Consider the following 9,814-nt stretch of genomic DNA (forward strand, 5'->3'; position numbering starts at 1 on the left):
GGTGTCAGTATTCCATGAATTGAAACCCATTTCTCCCGCACCAATCTTTGAACCACACATTCGTCTTTTTAATAATATTTAACCTCCACCAATTTCCTCGTGGCTCAAGTAATAATCCAGAGATTATTACCTTTGAGATTCTGCTTTTTAATTTGGACCTTAACTGTTCATAGTCCTTAAGCAGAACCTTCTTCCAAGTTCTACCTATGTTATTGGGACCAATGTGGACTTTGGCTCCTCCCCCTCCTACAGCAGTTTCCTCTCCAGCTCTGAGCAGGTATCCCAGACGTTGGTACCGGGCAGGTTACACAGTCGTCTGGACTCACGTTGTCAACTGCAGAGAACCATGTTAATCCCCCTGACTATACTGTCCCATACTACCTCTTGAATGGCTTCCTGCACCACGGTGTGATGGTCAGTTTACTCATCTACTTACAACCCTTGCTTTCATCCTCACAAGCTGCAAGAACATCAAACCTATTGGACAATTGCAAAAGCTGAGGTTCCTTCACTTCTGCCTTCTCGGGCCCCTTCCCTACCTCGTTCGCAGTCACACCCTTCTAAACCTTACCACTGACCAAATCAGAAAACCCTTTCAAAAGGGGTGTGACCGCCTTCTGGAATAACGTGTTCAGGTAACCTTCATACCCCCACCAATGATCGTAGTGTCTCTAGCTCAGCCTCCAGCTCAGTGACTCAAGCTGCTGATACTTAATATAGGCATGTTTGTCCTGGTTACACTGGCATCCAGGTCTCCCACATTCTGCAGTTGCATCACATCACTTGCCCTACCATCTTTATTATGTGCTAATTAATTTTTATTTTCTTAATTAATAATCCCTATTACTCCCAATGAGCTTTACTACTGCTAATAAATCTTACTGAGACTCATAAAACCTTACAATTACTAATGAATTATATGGGTTTTGAAGGATAAATGAGTAAAATACTCACCAACTGCTTGCTTACCTGCTTCCTCTCTCCCTCACTGCACTGAATTCCCTCACTCACAAAATTCACAACTTAACAGTCTATGACTACACCCAGTTATGAGCTGCTGTTTTCGTGCTTGCTTACTTTGTGCGCTTGGCGAGACCACATACTTGTATCAGCTGAAATTCAACAGAGATGAGTCAGTACTGTTGGCTAGAGAATCTAATTCAGACTAGCTAATTAGCTAACTGCAACTGCCTCTCCTGTAGCGAACGTGTTTATCCCTGACTAAGACAGAAAGAAATGTAAATTTAACAGTAAATTGTAGTTAATTCTACATGCAAACTAGACTTGATTTTAGAAATAAGTTAAGCCTTAAATGTAACCCTCAAAATCCCCTCACTCACCAAATTCCTAAGTTCACACTCTGTGAGTAGTTGCACTCAGTGATGAACTGCTGTTACCGTGCTTGCTTGGAACTGCAGGCAAGGAACAAGGGCACGGAGGTCATTTTTGATGGCTTTTCTTTTAGCAACCCAACAGTGGGTCTCCAGTTCCTTCTTTTACTTCTTCCTCAAAATGAACAAATCTAGCCAGTGGCCGAATGGAGATCCACTGATTTCTAAGAAAGAGTTTGTAAACTTAAAACAGTGTAACAAACCTTTTTTAAAATACTTAAGATAATTTCCAAGTTCTTCAATCTACTTCAAAGAAGTTTAAATATATTTTATAAAACCATAATAACAACTTAGTTAGTTAGTAAACCTTACCGAAAAATGAAAGTAATTAAAACACTCGAGCTTGTACTAATAAAAGAAACATGCTTACCTCATCCATTGAAGTTTTAGGTATGGAATACTCTGGCCCATTGCAAGTAGGCCACATCTCATCCATCTACCCACCTGCCTAGATACCCACTCACCCAGCTACCCAGTTACCCACCTACGCACTCACCAATCTACCCACTCACCCATCTATCCACTCACCCACTCAATCACTGACACACTCGCCCACTTACCCACTCACCTACTTATTCATCCACTCACTCACTCACCTACCCAGCTACCCACTCACCCACCTACCTACCTCACTTACTCACTCACCCACTTACCCACCCCACTCACCTACCCATTCACTCTCTCACCCATTCACTCGTTCATTCACTTCTTCATTCACTCATCCATTCACTCATCTATTCAGTAATTCATTTACTAAGGCACACTCAGACTGGACCTTTAATCTTACCTGAAAATAGCAGCTGGTGTGTGTAAAGGGCTTATGTCCTCTTTTACCCCGACTCTACACCATTCCAGTAGAATTCCCCAGGAAGCAGTGTGCTGCATATTTATTCTTCAACTGGGATTAGAAAATCTCAGCGGAAATGCGCAGTAGTGTTGGACCAGGAAAATCTTCGTGGGCAGCGGCAATACAATTCAGGCCAATGTTTCAGGTAGATAACCTTTTATCAGAGCCTTTACATCTAACTTGGGGTTCCAGGAGAGTAATGGTAAAAAGGAGCCCTGCTACTTTGCTAGACAGCTTCCTCCAGGTTAACTCCAAATTGTGGCTAGTTAGAGGCTGTTGTTTTAAGGAAGAGACATAATGTGTGCATATCAGGGATTTGGTCAATATACTTTGGTAATTTGAAGGAGAAAATAAATAACATATTTTAGCCAGCATTGCTTGCATCATACTGCCAAGTAGAGCTTCAGGGGAAAAGCAAGTTGGTACTCTCAGGAGTCTTTGTGATACTCAGATTTTGCCCCTTGCTCCTCCTCTAAGGCTTCCCTTAAAACCTACTTCTTTGAGATAAAAGCAAACTACTGCAGATGCTGGGAATCTGAAAGAAAAACAGAAAATGCTGGAAAAACTCAGCAGGCCTGACAGCATCTGTGGAGAGAAAATAAAAATAGAGTTAACATTTCGAGTCTGTATGACCCTTCTTTAGAGTTACAGAGAAGTTGAAATGTGATGAAATTTATACTGCTTAAGGTGGGTGGAGCAGGTGAAGCAGGATAGATGGCCATTGATGGGTGGGGGCGAAGGAGAGATTGACAAAGGTATCATGAAGAAAAGGACAAATGGAGTGTTAATGGTAGTGGTTAAGGGCTAAATGAGGTCTTATAGTGGCATAAAGGTAAGAAAGCAGAGTGTGACAATAACAGAACAGGGGTAAGCACTCTGAAAAGAACAATAGTTCATATTCAAAGTAACAGCTGGCCCTTGTGGGGGTAGGGTTGGGGGAGGGGGCAGTGGTGGGGGAGAAAAGGATCGAAAATGGGATAAAAAGGGAGATAAAAAGTTGGATAAAACGTTGAATAAATGAATAAAAACGAGTAAACATAAAAATAAGTGGATAAAAAAAATGAATTTAGAAAGAAGGGATAGAAAAGGGGTGAAGATGGAGGAGAGAGTTCATGGTCTGAAGTTGCTGAACTCAGTGTTAAATCTGGAAAGCTGTAAAGTACCTAACCGGAGGATGAGGTGCTGTTCCTCCAGTTTGCGTTGGGCTTCACTGGAACATTGAAGCAGGCTAAGGATGGACATGTGGGCATAAGAGCAGGATGGTGTGTTGAAATGGCAAGCAACAGGAAGGTCTGGGTCATGCTTGTGGACAGACCGAAGGTGTTACGCAAAGTGGTCACCCACCTTAAGCGGTATAAATTTCATCACATTTCTACTTCTATGTAGCTCTGAAGAAAGGTGATACAGACTTGAAACGTTAACTCTGTTTTTCTGTCCACAGATGCTATCAGACCTGCTGAGTTTTTCCAGCATTTTCTGTTTTTCTTCCTACTTCTTTGAGATGTTGGTCACGTGCCTTAATCTTATATAATATAATTTCTGAAACTCAATGTTAATTTTTGTCTGTTAATACTCCTGTGAAGCAGTTTGGGATGCCTAACTACATTAAAGATGCTACATAAATGCAAGTTTTTATTTTGCTGTTGTTGTATTTAAAACCCTTATAATGACAAAATCTTATTTGCCTATTACACTGCAGCTGCATGCCCCCCATCATTAGGTTGGAGTTACCAAAGCCTACACACCATTGTTTTCCAATATATTTTTAATTGTATTTTTTCACAATTTTCAGGCATGTTACAATGATTTATTTTACCCAATTTTAAAGACTCATGTTAATTAATTTCCAAGTAATTTGTCTGGATGTGCGACTTTTGCATTGCCCCTATGTTCATGTACGCTTATTTTTGATGGAAAATAAATAATTTTTTTGGAGGCCTGTTAGTACTAACCTGATTTGAAAAGGAATTGGAATTTACAGGGGTCAGTATTGGGATCCTTGCTTTTCCTGATATATATTAATGATCTAGTTCTTGGTGTGCAGGGGACAATTTCAAAGTTTGCGGATGATACGAGACTTGGAAGCATTGTAAACTGTGAGGAGGACAGCATAGAATTTTGAAAGGGCATAAGCAAGTCCATAGAGTGGGCAGGTAGGTGGCAGATGAAGTTCAATGCGGAGAAGTGCGAGGTGACAAATTTTGGTAGGAAGAACATGGAGAGACAATATAAAATAAGGGTTACAATTCTTAAGTGGGTGCAGGAGCAGAGGGACCTGGGTGTATATGTGCATAGATCATTGAAGGTGGCAGAACAGGTGGAGAGAGCAGTTAATAAAGCATACAGGCTTTATTAATAGGGGCACAGAGTACAAGAGCAGGGAGATTATGCTGAGCTTATATAAGACACTAGTTTGACTTCAGCTTGAGTATTGTGTACAGTTGTATGTGCCACACTACTGGAAGGACGTGAGCACATTGGAGAGGGTGCACAAAAGATTTACAAGAATGATTTCAGGAATGAGAAACTTCAATTATGACGATAGATTGAAAAGGTTGGGATGGTTCTACTTGGAGAGAAGAGGCTAAGAGGAGATTCGTTAGAGGTGCTCAAAATCATGAGGGGGCAGCATTGAGTAGTTAGGGAGAAGCTGTTCCTGCTCATTACAGGGTCGCGGATGAGAGAGCACAGGTTTAATGTGATTTCCAAAGGAAGCAAATGTGAAGTGAGAAAAAAAACTTTTTCACATAGCAAGTGGTTTGAGTCTGGAATGCACTGCCAGGATGTGCGATGGAGGCAGGTTCAATTGAGGCATTCAAGAGGGTATTAGATTATTATTTGAATAGAAACAATGTGCAAGAGTGCAGGGAAAAGGCAGGAGAATGGCACCAAGTCATGATGCTCATTCGGAGAGCCAGTGCAGACACGATGGGCCAAATGGCCTCCCTCTGTGGCGTAACATTCTGTGAATTATTCCAAGTCTACTATACTTTCACAAACTTATTTGTCAGCTGTTGAGATTTTAAAACCATTTATCATATACCTTTTAGTTTGCCAGGAAATTACTTTGGGGACTGCATAATAAGTAATTAATTTGTTCCAATCTGACCTGAAAAAAACTATTTAAGTGTATGCTTTGGTTCCCCAAGCTCATTTAACAGCTACTGAGCTGAATTATATCTACTTATTCAGTGTGGGCATGACACTTCAGCACTTAGCATAGTTTTATATAAATTGCTTAGTGCACGGTGTCTCTATACATTTGCCTGCTGGCAATTTACTCTGTGCTTTTGCTGTTAAGGCAACAAGTTCTTAGTAACATTTGCAGGAAGATTTTTTTTTAAATCCATCTTTGCACTCTAATTTTCTGTGCATGTATTGTACCTATGGCTGTTACCCATTGCTATATGAATTATTTACAGCCCATTGTTCTCCATTTATCCATTCACTAAAAGGAACTCCTTGCAATCATATAACTTCTTTCATAATATCATGATGTCCCAAAGTGTTTTAGAGCCAATGAACTACCTTTTTGAAATATGGTCATTGTTTGTAATGTTGGAAACGAGAAGACAGTTTTGGCACAGCAAGATCCAAAAGAAAGGAGATAATGACCAGATAATCTGTTCATTTTTTTAGTAATATTGATCAAGGGATAACGATTGGCCAAGGAACAGAGTACTTCCTGGCTCTTCTTTGAATAGTGTCATGAAATCCTTTGTATCTATCTGAAAGGGTTTAACTGCTCATCTGAAAGATAACACTTCCAAAAGTGCAGCATTCCCTCAGTACGGCACTGAAAGTTTCACGATTATGTGCTCAAGTCCCTGATGTGGGAATGAACTCACATTCCCCTGACTCAAAGACAACACTGATGCATGATTGACACCCAGGATGAAATCATCCCAGATTTGCGTTAAGTGTGGTAATGGATGTGAAAAAAGTCATTTTACCCGCCGGCCACAATGTCGGGTTGCCGTGCTGTATCATCCCATTCCTGGCACGCTCCGCCTCATTAATAATGCATTCACATGAAACATGCCAGATCGCTGGCAGGTGGGCTCAGATTTGCCCGTCACACCGTGACCTCAGTGATTCCTCTATCTGGAGGCCATATTTAATGTGCACCAGGGCGTAGTCTACTTCATGTCTTCAGACCAGAACTGCTCCAGGCACCAGAAAGCAAAGAAGATGGCAGCCCCCAAATTTAGTGACGTTTCTCTGGGACACCTGCTGGACGCAGTGGAATGCTACCGCAAAGTCATCTACCTCCACTCTGGCTGCAGAAGGTCGACCAGAGTCACCAATCTGACCTAGGAGGTGGCGGTAGCAGCGGTCAGTGCCACCAGAGCACAGAGGTGGTCAGCCATCCAGTGCAGGGAGAGAATGAATGCTCTCATCCGTTTCACCAGGGTAAGTCAAACACTTCATCATTCTCAACTCACATACTCACAAATCCATCACAAATCCACAGGGATCACACACCTCAAGGGACAACACCACTAACTCTCACACACACCCTCATATCGCCATCAGGCTCATATCCGCTGGAGCTCATGTTCTCATCCTGTCCCTGACTCCGCGCATCACACAAACATTCCACCTAATGCCATAAGTCCTGCTCACACTCTCCATTTGTTTTCATGCAAGAGGCACGGGCTCACAACAGCAGGGAGAGGTCCAAGACTGGGGGTGGAGTAGCAAACATTAGGCCCCTCACTCACTTTGAGGAGCATGCCATTGTGATGACTGGTGAAGACATGGAGTGTGCCTGTGATGCCAGTGAGGTTGGTAGTGAACATCCACATTCAGATCCTACACGACATCATCCCTCTCTCAATTCAACTGTGAGTACTCTCTCCTCTGCTTTTGACTCTGCTGCCATGCACTAATTATCTTTACTATGGTTCACAGGGAGCTCTTGCGAAGCAACCGATGCCCTCAGCCAGCCAGTCCCTCAGCTCTATCCTGTCCCTCACCTCCAGCCAAGAGGACACCTCCTCCTTTGAAGAGTTGGAAATAAACAGCCTGGAAGACCCGTCACAGCGCTTACCCACACCCTCCATCAGCGCAGAGACACACACCTTGGTAGGAGCTAGATCTAGAGTAAGCTTAGGTTCAAAATCTGGTGGTCACTATGCGGGTACGTGTCTGCAGCAGGAAGCATGTTCAGCCGAGCACCCCGGCACTCAGAGGACTGCTGGGGAAGAGGCATCTTTGAGGTCTGAGTCAGATGACAAGCCTCTGGATTCGGCCTTCCAACTCATCGTGAAGAGTCAGCAGAAGGCGGGGGAACATCACGCAGAACTATTGGAAGTCCACAGCAGAATGGCACGTGAGTCGAAGGAGCGTGTCCACCTGCTCTCTGATGATGTGGTCCCCACATGTGTGCATTTGGAGGTCTCCATGGGAAGGCTGGCAGATGCCAATAACATTTTTATCCCACTAATTTTATTAGTAACATAAACATTACTTGGAGCCTCCCAGCTAGGTGCAAGATTTCACCCATTCTTTTGAATAGTTTATTTAAAAATGCAAACTGCCCCTTGACACCTATGTTTCAAAACTTCTCCATGTTTATCTAATTATCATTTCAAATGTACTTCTTTCTATCCATCAAAGCACTCAGACTAGATGGCATTAATCCAATTAAGACGTGTACAGACACACACCACTAAACCCTATTTTAAAGAAAATTAAAAAAACATTATAGACATTAATATCCCTTCATGTCATACCCCTCCCTATTGAAAAATGAACCATCATAACTTTAAAAGATGGCTTCATTTTTAAATAACCCATCCCACATTACCTCCTATACTTATTATACTTTTACGTTACCAGGTGCATACATGAACATAACAATATATATATATATTATACACACAAGCCCTTGGTATCAATAGAAATCACTCCAATCCAGTGTCCAGATTTTTCAAAATGTCCAATTTTCCTTTTAAGCTTCAAACTCTTGACAACGTATCTGCGAACAGATTTTCTCTACCAGCAACATGTATTATCTGTAGATTAAATGGTTGTAATAATAGACTTCACCTGAAAAGTCTTGCACTTTTGTCTCGGAATTTGTCCAAAATCTTCAAAGGATTGTGTTCTGTATAAATAATTGTTTCTGATTAATTGATTGGAACATAAATTTTAAAATGCTGCAATGCTAACATCAAACCCAAGGTCTCTTTGGTCATTGAATATCTCCTTTGTTATACATTCAGCTTCTGTGAAAAATATCCTATTGGTTTTTCAATTCCAGTGTCAACCTCTTGTAACAGTATGGCCCCAATGCCTATATTGCTTGCATCAACGGCCAACTTGAATTGCTTGGTATAATTGAGTACTGCCAAAACTGGTGTCGTAGTTAATAATTAATGTCAAATAGCTTCTGACACTCCAGTGTCCATTGAAACTTCTTGTTCTTTTCAATAGTTCAGTCAGTGGAGCAACCACTTGGCTAAAATTTGGTACAAATTTCCGGTAAAACCCATTCATGCCCAGAAGTCTCAAAACTTCTCATTTTGTTGTAGACACTGGGAAATCCACAATAATCATGACTTTCACATCTCTTGGAGCCACCTTACCATATCCAATGGTATGGCCTACATATGTAACTTGCACTTTCGCAAATTCACTTTTAGCCAAGTTCATTACCAAATCAGGTTTTTGTAATTGAGGAAATAATTCTTCCAGATGCTGCCAATGCTCCTCCCACATCTGACAGAAAACTATCAGATCATCATTATAAACAGCACAATTGCTTAGACCTGCAATTATTTTGTTTGTCAGTCTTTGAAATGTTGCAGGTGTATTCTTCAAACCAAATGTCATGACTTTAAACTGATATAGTCCATTTGGCATCACAAAAGCCGATATCTCCTTTGCTCTTTCCAACAACAATATTCTTTAGCAAGTCAATCTTTGTGATAAATTTCGATTGTCCCACTTTCTCAATGCAATCTTCCAACCTTGGTACAGGATAGGAATCTGCTTTTGACACTGCATTCACCTTTCAATGGTCCACACACAGTCTTTGTGTTCCATCCGGTTTCGGTACCAGCACAATAGTCGAACTCCAGTTGCTGCAACTAGACTCAATGATAGCATTTTCAAGCATAAAGTCCATTTCTTTTTGTACTTGTGATAATTTTGTCGGATTTAATCTATAAGGATGTTGCCTTATTGAAGATGAAACTTGTACAGACAGATCATGTATAACTAATTCCGTTTTCCCCAACTTATTCCCGCAAATATGTTTGTGTGATTGCAATAGCTTTTCCAAATCACTTTGACACTTGTTTGGAAGGTAACTCAATATTTCATTTTAAATTTTCAAGTGCCCCTTCATTATCCAATTATCCAATTTGATTAGAGGGAAATCAATTTCAGAGTCCTACACATCATCCTCTTCCTCATCATCCACCATCACTAATACCTCTTTTTGTTCCTCTTCCCTGTCAAAGTACTTTTTAAGCATATTTACACGACACACCCTCTGCTTCTTTCTTCTTTTTGGAGTATTTATTAAATAATTTACTTCACTCAATTTCTTTTCAACTCTGTAAGG

This window comes from Carcharodon carcharias, chromosome 2 (assembly GCF_017639515.1).
Source record: "Carcharodon carcharias isolate sCarCar2 chromosome 2, sCarCar2.pri, whole genome shotgun sequence".
NCBI classification, from domain to species: Eukaryota; Metazoa; Chordata; class Chondrichthyes; order Lamniformes; family Lamnidae; genus Carcharodon; species Carcharodon carcharias.